This window comes from Trichomycterus rosablanca, chromosome 4, assembly GCF_030014385.1.
Source record: "Trichomycterus rosablanca isolate fTriRos1 chromosome 4, fTriRos1.hap1, whole genome shotgun sequence".
Taxonomy (NCBI): domain Eukaryota; kingdom Metazoa; phylum Chordata; class Actinopteri; order Siluriformes; family Trichomycteridae; genus Trichomycterus; species Trichomycterus rosablanca.
The window spans coordinates 26598300-26612723 of NC_085991.1; the positions used below are offsets into that span (position 1 = coordinate 26598300).

The 14424-nt window shown below is 41.4% G+C and overlaps 1 pseudogene; it reads left to right on the forward strand.

Moving 5' to 3' along the window:
• The first annotated feature begins 11548 nt into the window (after positions 1 to 11548).
• On the forward strand, positions 11549 to 13004 carry LOC134311507 (fibroblast growth factor receptor substrate 3-like; annotated as a pseudogene).
• The last annotated feature ends 1420 nt before the right edge of the window (positions 13005 to 14424 follow it).

Below are 14424 nucleotides of genomic sequence, written 5' to 3' on the forward strand. Positions count from 1 at the left end.
GTAAATTCAAATGTAATGTTTGAGGGTTATGTTATGTTTTACTTTTTGGAACAGTTGACTTACTGAAGATCCGAGATATGCAAGTATTAATAGACTCTCTTATTCCAACTGCAACAGCTGTAGATTTTTTAATCTGAGATGCCCAGTGCCAGAAGTATGGCTTGTTCTGTATTTTCTAGCTAGCACTTTGCAATAAAAAATCTCTCCAGATCATTCAGGCTCCTAGATCTCATTTTGCCTACTTATTTTATTTATTTTTAGTTAACCTTGCATAATTTCAAAGGGTTTTTAAGAAATTATCATTTGGTCATCCAACTATATTGTGTGGATTTTGAGTTTGAGTCATCTAGTTTTACTTTCTTATTGTAGGCAGATAATTTTTCATGTCTTATATCTTCTGCACAAACATCCATAACAGTGGATATGAGCGGTTCAAAGTTTGTGTCTAGTTTAAAAAAAGAAAAAGAAAAGAACTGCAGCCCCAACACTATTCCAAATGAAGTTAAGATCATTTTTCTTTGCAACATGAGATGTTGCTTAGTGTCAAAAGGTTGACAGCTTCTCTTGTAAACTGCATCTCACAACGAGGACTGTCACAAACCTCATTCTGCAACAGCTATGTCAAATTCGTTAATCATTAGTATGTTTCTTTATTTACGACCCTATTGGTAATAAACAAATGTGATATTTTATTTAGTCTTCTGTATGGAAGAGTTGGGACACAGTCATTGTAGTGAGATAAAGATTAGGTCTTCCCAAACTCAAACTAAGCAACAACTGAACATCACAAATGTTAATTTATAGCATTTTATTCAGTTTTATCATTTTGTTTTGTTTTTAGTTTGAGTGCTTAGATAATTTAGTAGTTGATGTTATTGTTAAATATAATCTTACCATGTAAATTATACTCAGGATGATTTACTGAGTGTGAAAAAGATGTCTCAGCAGGTGACAGTTTTATTACATCATAAAATAGAGACTAAAATAGCTGCAAAATATACTGTACCTGGAAAAAGAAAGACAGTAAGGCAGAGATACAGACAGTAGCCCAGATACAGAGAGCCAGTGATGTTCTGTTTTTTAATAAAGCAATAAGCCACGAGAGACCGTGTGTTACTGCGATTTTATCACGGGGAAGGTCGTTTTGGCACAACGCAAAGAAATTATTGCAGCTTATTGCTTTTATAAAATGGCGGTCAACATAAAATATAATAAAATACAACAATGTTCATTAAATAAATGTTTTTATTTACAAAAACACTTACAAAAAGCATTCTTCTGCCAATTCACGTAGTCCATTAACAGTGTTACTAGGCAACATGAGGGCGAACATAACATTCACTTTTTCTTTTCAGTGGCGTATTAATATGGAATGATGTGAGGTGGTCGTAGGTGTGCGTTTATCTGGGATTTTACAACGGCTTCGAACGCGGCTCAGCCAATCAGATTTTAGGACCGGAACTATCCGTTTTATAATGACATTTATCCATCTCTACTTTTGTATTATTTATTTATTCACCCCACCCTTCTCCCCTAACTAGTTGCAGCCCCCCCCCCCCCCCCATCCAATCAAAGAGGGATGCAGACTGTCACTTTTCCCCTGTTCAGTTTCCCCCTATCTTTCTCTAATCTTTTGTTCTGTGTTTCCAAATATGTGTTTCAAACAGATCTTTAGAATAGTTTTATATAGTTAAAAAAAATTTTGGGCATTTTCCCCCAATTTTCCTTCCAATCTAGTCAGATCCAATTATCTTACTGAATTGCCGTGACTAACACACGCTCCTTCCGACACGTGTGCAGTAGCTGACTTCATTTTTTCACCTGCACGAGGCGAGTACATACAGTATGTGAGTCAGCTTTGTTTATGGAGAGACACACCCTGATTCTCATTATCCGTCTATATCAATCAGCCAGCAGAGGTCATAATTGCATCAATTATGAAGTCCCCTCCGGCATCCTGCCTTGAACAACAGCCAATCATTGTTCTTTTTTTTCCCCCCTTTTCCTCCCACTTTAGCGCATCTAATTTCTACCCGTCAATCATCCTCTCACTAATGCTGGTCCCTGCTCCTGATTGGGGAGAACGAGGCTTCTCCACGCCCCCTCCGACACATGCACAGCAATCGAACATCTTATCACCTACACTTGACGAGTGCAGTGCGGTACAGCGCTGTGCATGGAGGGCCACACCCACTACCACACTCCTTCCCCATCTCCGTGCAGGCGCCACCAACCAGCCAGCAAAGGCCGTTATCGCACTAGTCTGAGAGAGAGTCCCCATCTGGCTTAGTCCCGCCCCTTATCTGAACAACAGGTCAATCGTTGTTCATGTAGCCGCTCAGCTTTAACCGGCAAGGCAGAGCCGAGATTCTATACAATGTATTGAACAGTGTGTGTTTTACCACTGCGCCACCTGAGCGGCCCCAATCATTGTTCTTGTAGGTGCCCAGCCTGTCGGATGGCAGAGCTGAGTTTTAAACTGACGTGATCGAAATGTCAGCTCTGATGTGTTAGCGTGTTACTGCTGCGCCACATAAGTGCCCGTTTTACAATTTTTTTACAGTAACAGTAAAAGTCAAATTTTACTGTATTATATTTGATTAAGTGTATATTGATTATATAAATGGTAAATATATCTATTTGAAATCAAGGCCACAACACAATAAAAAGGGCAAAAAGTCAAGATTTACGAATACTTTCTGAATCCACTCTGTAACCCCAACTATCTGCCGTTAGAATCATTCTGCTAGCCCCTGTGCTGGCCAAGAAGGGCTGAGACTATCATGTGCCCCCTCTGACATGCCCATAGTTTTAGGGCAAATCTTATTACCTGTCCGCAGTGGAGCTTTGGAAAGACGCTAATCCCTTCAGATCATCCACCAGTAATGCAGCCGCCTCAACTGGACAGCAGAGGCCGCTGTTGTACTGCAACAATGAATTTTCAACCTTTCCTCTCCCATACAGGCACAGCCTTTCATGTCAGTGTACAGCACAGCTGAATCTGAACTTGGATCTAGGCGGTGGTGGGCAAGCACATCCTACCTAGACCCTAATCATTTAGTGTAGACATTGTTGGGGGTTATGAAGATTAAATGTCTTTAATCTTTCCCCATGTTTAAAATGACTAAAACTAAAATAACATACTAAGTAGATTTAAATTAAGCAATACTACAGTGGGGCCAAAAAGTATTTAGTCAGCCACTGATTGTGCAGGTTCTCCTACTTAGAAAGATGACATTGACAATCACGTTGTAGGATTTTTAAAGAATTTATTTGTAAATTATGGTGGAAAATAAGTATTTGGTCAATAACAAAAGTTCAACTCAATACTTTGTAACATAACCTTTGTTGGCAATGACAGAGGTCAAACGTTTCCTGTAAGTCTTCACCAGGTTTGCACACACTGTAGCTGGTATTTTGGCCCATTCCTCCATGCAGATCTCCTCTAGAGCAGTGATGTTTTGGGGCTGTCGCTGGGCAACACAGACTCCACAAATTTTCTATGGGGTTGAGGTCTGGAGACTGGCTAGGCCACTCCAGGACCTTGAAATGCTTTTTACGGAGCCACTCCTTCGTTGCCCGAGCTGTGTGTTTGGGATCATTGTCATGCTGGAAAACCCAGCCACGTTCCATCTTCAATGCTCTCACTGATGGAAGGAGGTTTTGGCTTAAAATCTCACGATACATGGCCCCGTTCATTCTTCCCTTAACACGGATCAGTCGTCCTGTCCCCTTTGCAGAAAAACAGCCCCAAAGCATGATGTTTCCACCCCCATGCTTCACAGTAGGTATGGTGTTCTTGGGTTTTTCTTCTTCCTCCAAACACGACGATTTGAGTTTTTACCAAAAAGTTCCATTTTGGTTTCATCTGACCACATGATATTCTCCCAATCCTCTTCTGGATCATCCATATGCTCTCTGGCAAACATCAGACGGGCCTGGACATGTACTGGCTTAAGCAGGGGGACATGCCTGGCACTGCAGGATTTGAGTCCCTCTCGGTGTAGTGTGTTACTGATGGTAGCCTTTGTTACTTTGGCCCCAGCTCTCTGCAGGTCATTCATCAGGTCCCTCCGTGTAGTTCTCGGATTTTTGCTCACCGTTCTCATGATCATTTTGACCCCACGGGATGAGATCTTGACCCCAAGGGAGATTATCAATGGTCTTGTATGTCTTCCATTTTCTTACAATTGCTCCCACAGTTGATTTATTCACACCAACCTGCTTGCCTATTGTAGATTCACTCTTCCCAGCCTGGTGCAGGTACAATTTTCTTCCTGGTGTCCTTCGACAGCTCTTTGGTCTTGGCCATGGTTGAGTTTGGAGTCTGACTGTTTGAGGCTGTGGACAGGTGTCTTTTATACAGATAACAAGGTCAAACAGGTGCCATTAATACAGGTAACGAGTGGAGGACAGAAGAGCTTCTTAAAGAAGAAGTTACAGGTCTGTGAGAGCCAGAAATCTTGCTTGTTTGTTATTGACCAAATACTTATTTTCCACCATAATTTACGAATAAATTCTTTAAAAATCCTACAATGTGATTTCCTGGATTTTTTTTCTCATTTTGTCTCTCATAGTTGAAGTGTACCTATGATGAAAATTACAGACCTCTCTCATCTTTCTAAGTAGGAGAACTTGCACAATCAGTGGCTGACTAAATACTTTTTGACCCCACTGTACATTACATTGTAATTTAAAACTAAACAAAAAAATCTAATTTCAATTGTTTTGTGTAGTATGCAGCGTTTTTTTATCTTACCTCCATTTTAAATCAATGTCATGTAAGTAATTTAAAGCATTAATTAATTCTGCCATTGCCTTTTTACCACTGCTTTATCCTATTCAGGGTCGTGGTGGGTCAGATTCACCAGGCGTAAGGTAGGGAACACACATTAAAATAAAAGTTTTATTCTGAGACATATGTTTGATACAGACAGATGAACTTTACCATCTGTACTTTTGCCCTGAACATTTGTTGGATTTGATTCAGAACAGGGGCTTTCCAGTTTTGAAAGGTGAGCCCACTGATGGATGTCAGTAAGAGGAGCTGTGTGGCTGCCTGACTGTCTGTGCTGATTAAGTTCAATTCAGTTCACACCAGGTCACTTCATAGTAATAATAACAATAATAATAATAATTATAATTATTATTTTTTTTTTTATTACTACTACTATTATTATTATTATTATTAAATTAAAGTACTTAAAGTATTATTAAAGTAGTTTTATCTATTTGGCCCAGTTCCAGTCTATCATTTATTATTTTGTAAAGTACACAGCATACATAATATACAGATACATACACCGATTAACCATAACATTAAAACCACCTCCTTCTTCTACACTCACTGTCCATTTTATCAACTCCACGTACCATATAGAAGCATTTTGTAGTTCTACAATTACAGACTGTAGTCCATCTGTTTCTCTGCATGATTTTTTAGCCTGCTTTCACCCTGTTCTTCAATGGTCAGGACTCTCCCTGGACCACTACAGAGCAGGTACTATTTACAGTGGGGGAAATAAGTATTTGATCCCCTGCTGATTTTGTAAGTTTACCCCCTTACAAAGACTTGAACAATCTATAATTTTTATGGAAGGTTTATTTTAACAGAGAGAGACAGAATATCAACAAAAAATCCAGAAAAAAAACATTAAATAAAAGTTATAAATTAATTTGTATTTAATTAAGGGAAATAAGTATTTGATCCCCTACCAACCAGCAAGAATTCTGACCCCCACAGACCGGTTATGTGCCCATGAGGCACACAAATTAGTCCTGTCCCTGTATAAAAGACTCCTGTCACAGAATCAGTTTCTTCCGTTCAAATCTCTCGACCACCATGGGCAAGACCAAAGAGCTATCAAAGGACGTCAGGGACAAGATTGTAGACCTGCACATGGGCTACAAGACCATCAGCAAGAAGCTTGGTGAGAAAGAGACCACTGTTGGTGCGATCATTCAAAAATGGAAGAAATACAAGATCACAGTCAATCACCCTCACTCTGGAGCTCCATGCAAGATCTCACCTGGTGAGGTAAGAATGATTCTGAGAAAGGTGAGGTCAGTCCAGAATTACACGGGAGGAGCTTGTCAATGATCTCAAGGGAGCTGGGAGCAGAGAAATGCTGAATATGACCCCAAGAACACCATCCCCACCGGGCATTTCTTTGCCTCCAAACACAGCGAGTGGAGTTGATGCCAAAGAGCTCAATTTTGGTCTCATCTGACCATATCACATTCTCCCAAGCTTTCTCTGAATCATTCAGGTGTTCATTGGCAAACTTCAGACGGGCCTGTACATGAGCCTTCTTGAGCAAAGGGACTTTGCGGGCACTGCAGGATCTCAATCCATTACGGCGAAGTGTGTTACTAATGGTTTTCTTGGTGACTGTGCTCCCAGCTCCCTTGAGATCATTGACAAGCTCCTCCCGTGTAATTCTGGACTGACCTCACCTTTCTCAGAATCATTCTTACCCCACCAGGTGAGATCTTGCATGGAGCTCCAGAGTGAGGGTGATTGACTGTGATCTAGTATTTCTTCCATTTTCGAATGATCGCACCAACAGTGGTCTCTTTCTCACCAAGCTTCTTGTAGCCTATTCCAGCCTTGTGCAGGTCTACAATCTTGTCCCTGACGTCCTTTGATAGCTCTTTGGTCTTGCCCATGGTGGTCGAGAGATTTGAATGGAAGAAACTGATTCTGTGACAGGAGTCTTTTATACAGGGACAGGACTAATTTGTGTGCCTCATGGGCACATAACCGGTCTGTGGGGGTCAGAATTCTTGCTGGTTGGTAGGGGATCAAATACTTATTTCCCTTAACTAAATACAAATTAATTTATAACTTTTATTTAATGTTTTTTTTCTGGATTTTTTGTTGATATTCTGTCTCTCTCTGTTAAAATAAACCTTCCATAAAAATTATAGACTGTTCAAGTCTTTGTAAGGGGGTAAACTTACAAAATCAGCAGGGAATCAAATACTTATTTCCCCCACTGTAGGTGGTGGATCATTCTCAGCACTGCAGTGACAGTGACATGGTGGCGGTGTGTTAGAGTGTGTTATGCTGGTATGAGTGGATAAGACACAGCAGCGCTGCTGGAGTTTTTTAACACCTCACTGTCACTGCTAGAATGAGAATAGTCCACCAACCAAAAATATCCAGCCAACAGTGCCCTCTGACCACTGATGAAGATCTCAAAGATGACCAACTCAAACAGCAGCAATAGATAAGCGATCGTCTCTGACTTTACATCTACAAGGTGGACCAACTAGGAGTCTAACAGAGTATAATAGAGTGGACAGTGAGTGGACATGGTATTTAAAAACTCCAGCAGCATTGCTGTGTCTGATCCACTCATACCAGCACAACACACACTAACACACCACCAAGATGTCAGTGTCACTGCAGTGCTGAGAATGATCCACCACCCAAATAATATCTACTCTGTGGTGGTCCTGGGAGAGTCCTGACCATTGAAGAACAGCATGAAAGGGGGCTAACAAAGCATGCAGAGAAACAGATGGACTACATTCAGTAATTGTTGAAATACAAAGTGCTTCTATATGGTAAGTGGAGCTGATAAAATGTAAAGTGAGTGTAGAAACCAGGAGGTGGTTTTAATGTTATGGCTGATCGGTGTATATTATTGGAACAGCGTGGATGGAGCCTTGCTACTGAGGCGCCAGGATTAAGCCATGCAAGAATTGAAATTGAGCCCAATTTGTGGAATGCTTCACCGAGGTAGAACTTTTTTAATGTGGCTAAACAAAAACTGGAACAGAAAAATAAAAAGGAGGCCAAAATTGCTAAAACATAGTAACAAATGAATAAACATAACAGGTATAACATGTACATTTTAGAACTGTTATTACAATTGTTGAACAGTTAGTGAACTGTTATTCAATTTAAACATACAGTTTAGTAGCAGTATTATTTGCTTAAATTGTTGCCTCTTGCATCCCCGTGGTGTTTATTCTTAACAAGACCATTTAGAACTGTATAGCACAGAAGCTCAGACTGTGGAATTCCAATCTTAGGAACTGTAACCTGTCCAGCCTTCACTGCCAGAATGTGGTGATCATCTGCAGAACTGTGTCTATATTGAGTGCATAGTTTTCCCTACATGTCATGTGTCATATGTCTGGGATTTAACGTTAAAGCAGTAATACTAGACAGCCTAGTAGAGTCAAGTTTAACAGCTTTTTGGCAACTGTGTGACATCATTTCCAAAGTGTTAAGAAGTCTTTAAACCAAATATACAACATTATTAAGATCCAGTGTTGTACAGGAACATGGTTTTGCTAACATATACAGGGTGAGTCAAAATTATTATTCTTTTTTTTAATGGTAACTTCCTCTGCTGCTGTTGACTCCCACCTGGACCATGGAGACACAAGTTCTGTCGACAATCATTTATTTTCACCTGCCAAAAATTTGGTCCAACAGAGAGCAGCGTCGTGTATGGAGAGTCAGGCACTAAACAGAGTCAGGGCAAAAGTGGTCTCTCACTCTTTAAACATCTTTATTTTGGTATTTTTTTATGGTATTTTCTATTTATGGTGGCACTGTGCCACACCTCCCACCCAAAACAGGGCTTAATAACAGGGCCATGTTTATGGGGATGGAATTTGCAATGTATTTACGATAAGTGTCCTTAAATGCTTGACATATATTATTATCACACGCTCACTCACTTTCTTAACCGCTTATCCAATCAGGGTCATGGGGGGTGGCTATCCCAGCTTTTCAATGGGCGCAAGGCACACAGTAACACCCTGGATGGACCCAGTCCATCGCAGGGCAGACACACACATACATACACACACCCATTCACCTACAGGCAATTCAGTGTCTTCAATTAACCTGACTGCATGTTTTTGGGCCACCCTGCCTGGGGATGGAACCCAGGACCTTCTTGCTGTGAGGCAATGGCTACCCACCGAGCCGCCCAACATATATTATTTTGTATCTAAATGTATTACTTATTGTTGGTACTACTCATTTTTGTGCATACAACACTTTACCATACATTAATGTATGTGTGCAGCAGGTAAAACTGCAAGACAAAGCTAAAAACTAACTTGCTAGCTAAAAAAAAAAGACAAAACACTAAATAGGTGTGCTCCTAATCATGGGAAACAGAAAAGCACAAAATCCAGCTGTTGTTTACATTTACATTTTCAGCATTTAGCAGACGCCTTTATCCAAAGCAACTTACAGTGCAATTACAGTATACGATCTGAGCAATTTAGGGTTAAGGGCCTTGCTCAAGGACCCAACAGCAGCAACCTGGCAATGGTTGGGCTTGAACCAGTGACTCTCTGATTACTGGTCCAGTACTTTAACCACTAGGCTACAGCTGGCCTGTTACTTTTACACCACTTTTACACTGCCACAGTGTAAGATTATTGCTTCTTATTGATTATTACTTATTTAATTACGTTATATGTTATTTTAAGATTTTAGGAAAGTGTATGACTGATTTTTTTTTTTTCAAAGTTATGGTTGATCAAGTACCACCCCAAAAATCAGATCTCGCTGTTACATTGTGGCTTAGCTCATCAGTTTATTTTAATTTACACTAGATGACAAATGACACCACATACAACTTGGGAATTTAGCTACTTTAGCCACTCCTAGTAGTAACAGATGCAGAAAATAAGGCATGATGTCATGCACTTTTCAGTAGCAGACACTGGCAGTACAATTGTTTATGCTGGCATAGGATGGCACTATTCTTGGTCTAGTACAGTGGGATGCTCAGTTGTGATGTTAGTGAAAGGTAAAAATATCTAGAAACAAGTACAGCCCAGCTAAAAATTGGAAGGCCACAAACTCACTTATCATATAACAGAGGGCTAACATGGGCAATAAATCACTTTTGGCAATAATTGTATTCCAAATTAATTCTGATGGCTGTTTATTAAAAGCTTTGATTCATTATAAGTTTGTATAGCTCTTTAAACTAAATGTCAGCTGGAGTGGTGTAAAACATACATCACGTGGACCTTTAAGCAGTGGTAATGAATTTTCTGAAGTTTGGCTTTACATTTTGGGTTTTTGGGATGCTTCCCAGTGCTGTAAATCATCATAGTGCTGTAAAATGTATAATGAAAAAACAATGAGGCTGTTTTCAGTGAGCTCCTTGGTTCCAGTACAGAAACATCTTAAGACTTTAAAATAGGTTTATGATAATTATATAAGTAATCATAAAAAAGTTTTCATGACTAATTATCATGAGTAATGACAAAGAGAATCACGACACACTTTAAATCACATTCAAATCTATTACAGATTCGATCCACACTTGCTGCTACAACAGATTTGAATGTGATTTAAAGTGTGTCGTGATTCTCTTTGTCATTACTCAGAAACTGGACTGTAAAATGCGTCTGCCATGACAAACGATTTCAAGACCCAAGAATGGGCAAAAATTAATAGTTTTATACTGCCAGTAGAGGGCAGTCATGCACCAATGTGTAAAATGTAAGTAAAAATTACTGTCACTTAAATAGCCAGAGAATCATTGAGCATCTTTGAAAACTAGACAAACGAGCTAGAAATGTACAAAGGTGACGAGGCGCAGTGTAAATGTGTGTATTATTTGTTACATTGCCTGACATTACAGTTAAATTACTAAAGCTGTAGCTCATCACAAAACTGAGTATAAACTCATCACTCAAACTGAGCATGAACCAAGTGTGGCCCTAACCACAATGCAGATGAATAATTAATAGATTTTATTTTCCTCCCACCTCACAGAATCATGAACTAGCTACTTCAAATTTTGGCTAGGTGTAATTGAAAGTTAGGGAAAGTGAGTTTGGAATGCCCCTTCTTGCCATGTAATACACTCTGGGCTCCATTTTTGTTTGCCCACTTTGGCTTAGATCAGAAAAAGTTATTCATGTGCATTTTTGCCATTTAGCAGACGCTTTCATCCAAAGCGACTTACAATTATCACTGAATACAATTCGAGCAACTGTGGGTTGAGAGCCTTGCTCAGGGGCCCAGCAGTGGCAACTGGTGGTAGTGGGGTTTGAACCAGCAACCTTCTGATTACTAGTTAAATACCTTAACCACTGAGCTACCACTGCCCAGTGGGCTCGGCAAATGTGCTCGGCAAATGTCAAACAGAGGCCCGTGCCGCAGAAAGGGGGCGTTAAGGCAAAAAACAACTGCCTTCACGCTTTGATTTCTAACCGGGGTTTGAATCAAATCTTCAAGATCGGCGTTGATATACGTGAATAGGGAACGTCGGCTGGCCGATCGGCTCCTGTCATTCAGCCGGCACGGTGCGGTGCAGATCAGAACAGCAGCTCCATCATCATCATCATCATCACCATCACCATCATCATTACCACCATCATCGCTGCTGTTTCACTGACAAACATGAGTTATGAAGTATTTACTCACTGGGACCTGCTGCTCTTATCAGCACAGCCTTCTCCCGCCATGACCTCCAGCAGAGGATTCTGGGATTGACGTTAGCATCACTCCCACTGATGGCCAGGAACAGGTTTCAGCTTACCTGCTGAAGCTATGGGGAGCTGTTGGAGCTGTCTATACAGAGACGCCATCCAAGACAACCACCCCACCAAATTCAAGGTGACTAATGTGGATGATGAAGGGAATGAGCTGGGATCGGGGACGATGGAGCTCACCCAAACAGAGCTCATCCTGCACACTCGCAAACGTGATGCTATCCGGTGGCCGTACCTCTGCCTGCGCCGCTATGGGTACGATTCCAACCTGTTCTCATTCGAGAGCGGTCGGCGCTGTCAGACGGGCCAGGGGATCTTTGCGTTCAAGTGCTCTCGTGCAGAGGAGATCTTTAACCTGCTGCAGGAGCTGATGCAGTGTAACAGCATTAATGTTGTGGAGGAACCCATGATCATGACTCGACCCGGTCACACCCCTGAGATGGAAATGCCTCGAACCCCACAAACACCCAACACTCCTGGCTTTCCAGTGCAGGGTTTTCCTAACGGATACCCTGGGTACCCAATCAGTGCTGAGTCTTCACAGCCTTCCCTCAATGATGACCACAGACATAGCCTCATGGGGATTGACGACCAGACACACACATATGTGAACACAGTGAGTATGGAAAGCGAGCTCTCAAGCCGCCTCTGCATGCGGCCCCTGCCAGAGGTTCGACCCCCACCCTTCACTGAGTCCTCCACCACACCTGGCCAACCCAGCGTGCATTGCTGCTCCGCTGACTCTCACAAGGACCCTCAGCTGTTTCTCCAGCCTGGAGCTCAGGAGGTAAAGTTTATGCTGGGGCCGACTCCGGCACAGCGCCACCTGATGGAGCGAGATAGAGACCGTCATGTCGCACACCCGCTTCGAGCACCTGCTGGCAGCTCTGAAACTGAGGGAGAGGAGGCTCCACCCCTTCACATGTGTAACCCACACTCCTACCACCATTATCACCATCATATGCACCGGCACTCCGGCATGGAGTCGTGTCCAAGTAGCCAACTAACATATGAGAACATTAATGGGCTGCGTGGCCCTCGGAGGCAGAGGCTGAGCCCCAGCAGTGCCTCCCAGTCGCAGTCTGTAGGCTCTAGCAGCAGCAGCAGCACGACAGGTGAAACACACCCTCACGCGCACCCCCACTCACTACCACTGTCCCACACACACGCCTCCTCACTGCCCCCACACAGTTGGCAGCGCTCCCTGTAAGCAGCATGGTCGCCACCTGCCTCCTCCACCCTCTCGCCAGCTCAACTACATCCAGGTGGACTTGGAAGCTGGAGCCTCCAGTTGCCCGGGACATGGAGGGGGTGAAGCCAAAGTGCCACAGAGACCGCCTCCGATGAAGCGTGGCATGGCCGCAGCGGTGATGCCTCCCTCCCGGCGCGGTGAGTGCTACGCTGTGATTGACCTACAGAAAACCGCTGCCATGTCAAACCTTCAGAAAGCGCTGCCTCGTGATGACGGAACGTCCCGAAAAACCCGCCACAACAGCACCGACCTGCCTCTGTGAGACTAAATGACAAAGCAAGAGAGACAAAGGTGGAATTATGGGTAAGAGCAGAAAGAATGGTGGAGCTCTGATGCTGGTATCATTCTCTCACCATTTTGTTGGAGTCTCCATCCCTGCACCCATAGATCATGCCAATACTTTGGAATATGAGTAAGGTAGAATGGCCATAAGAATTAATTCAGTTTTTAAATGTGGTCCATAATTGTATTAGCTGAGCTAACTGGTTAGATTTGGTACATGCGACCATCAACCATAATAGAAACAAACCCCTTCTTCTAAACAGATGTTTAGATTTATACCCTTTTTTGTATCAGTTTACAAGAAAAGTCGTGCTGTTTAAAAACAGCAATGAAAGCGTTTTCCAGATAAGGTTGCAAGCTGGAATATAACAAGAACGCTGTATTTTCTAGCTACAGAGATTAGTGTAGTATACATTTTTTAAAGTTTTATACACCCTAGGAGCATGACGTTAAAATCTTAATAAACAAACATACACCCTAGGTTAGCTCACAAACATTTACTCAAATTGTTATTAATTTTTATAGAATGTTTTACCTCATAGTATATTTATTTTTACAAAATCATCACATACACTCTAAAAATAGCTGGGCTAAAACATCCAAAATTGGGTTAATTTGAAACACGGTCTGAGTTTGATATTGCTTAACATAGCATGGGTGTTAACCTATTGTCCACACCCAGACAAGATTAAGGAATTATACACACCCATCAATAATAACCCGTTAAGAAAAACAAGAAAACAATCATTCAGATCCCGGACGAGCCGCCTACTGTTAAAACCAGCATGCCTGGCATTCATTATATTAATGAATAACTATATTAATGAATTATAACTAGTCGCATCCTGTTCCTCAGCTGTAACTGTAATTCCTCAAGTCCTTCATCACTGCACCTCCTGACCCCAGTGACCAAGGACAGCAGCAGATACACGTAGTTCCTGCATAGTTCTGTACTTTCTTCTATTCTTCTTCTTTTACTCCCAATCAAGTAATTTTCAATTCCATGACTGTAACTTCTCTGCTGCTTGCACCACCCCAGCCTAAATAAGCATTTTTAGAGTGTTAGTTAAATCATTAATCAATATTATTTTTTTATTTTAGAAAACAACTTTTAGAAGGAAGAAACAATGTAAATTAAAAGTTGTAAAAGATTACAATCACATTGCTGTTCATATTTCCCCAAAAGTAGCCAATGATATGTAAGTGATTTTTGTTCAAGTATAAACAAAGTGCAAATCTAGGAGCTTCTATTTATGTACATTTGTTTCTGAAAAAAGCTGTGCAAAGCATCATGGACATATGCAGAGGAAAGGACATTCATTATTTGTTTATGTCTAAATAGAAAATGCCATTCCATGAGCCTTAAATAGGCAAAACTTATTTATATTTAATTTATTTAA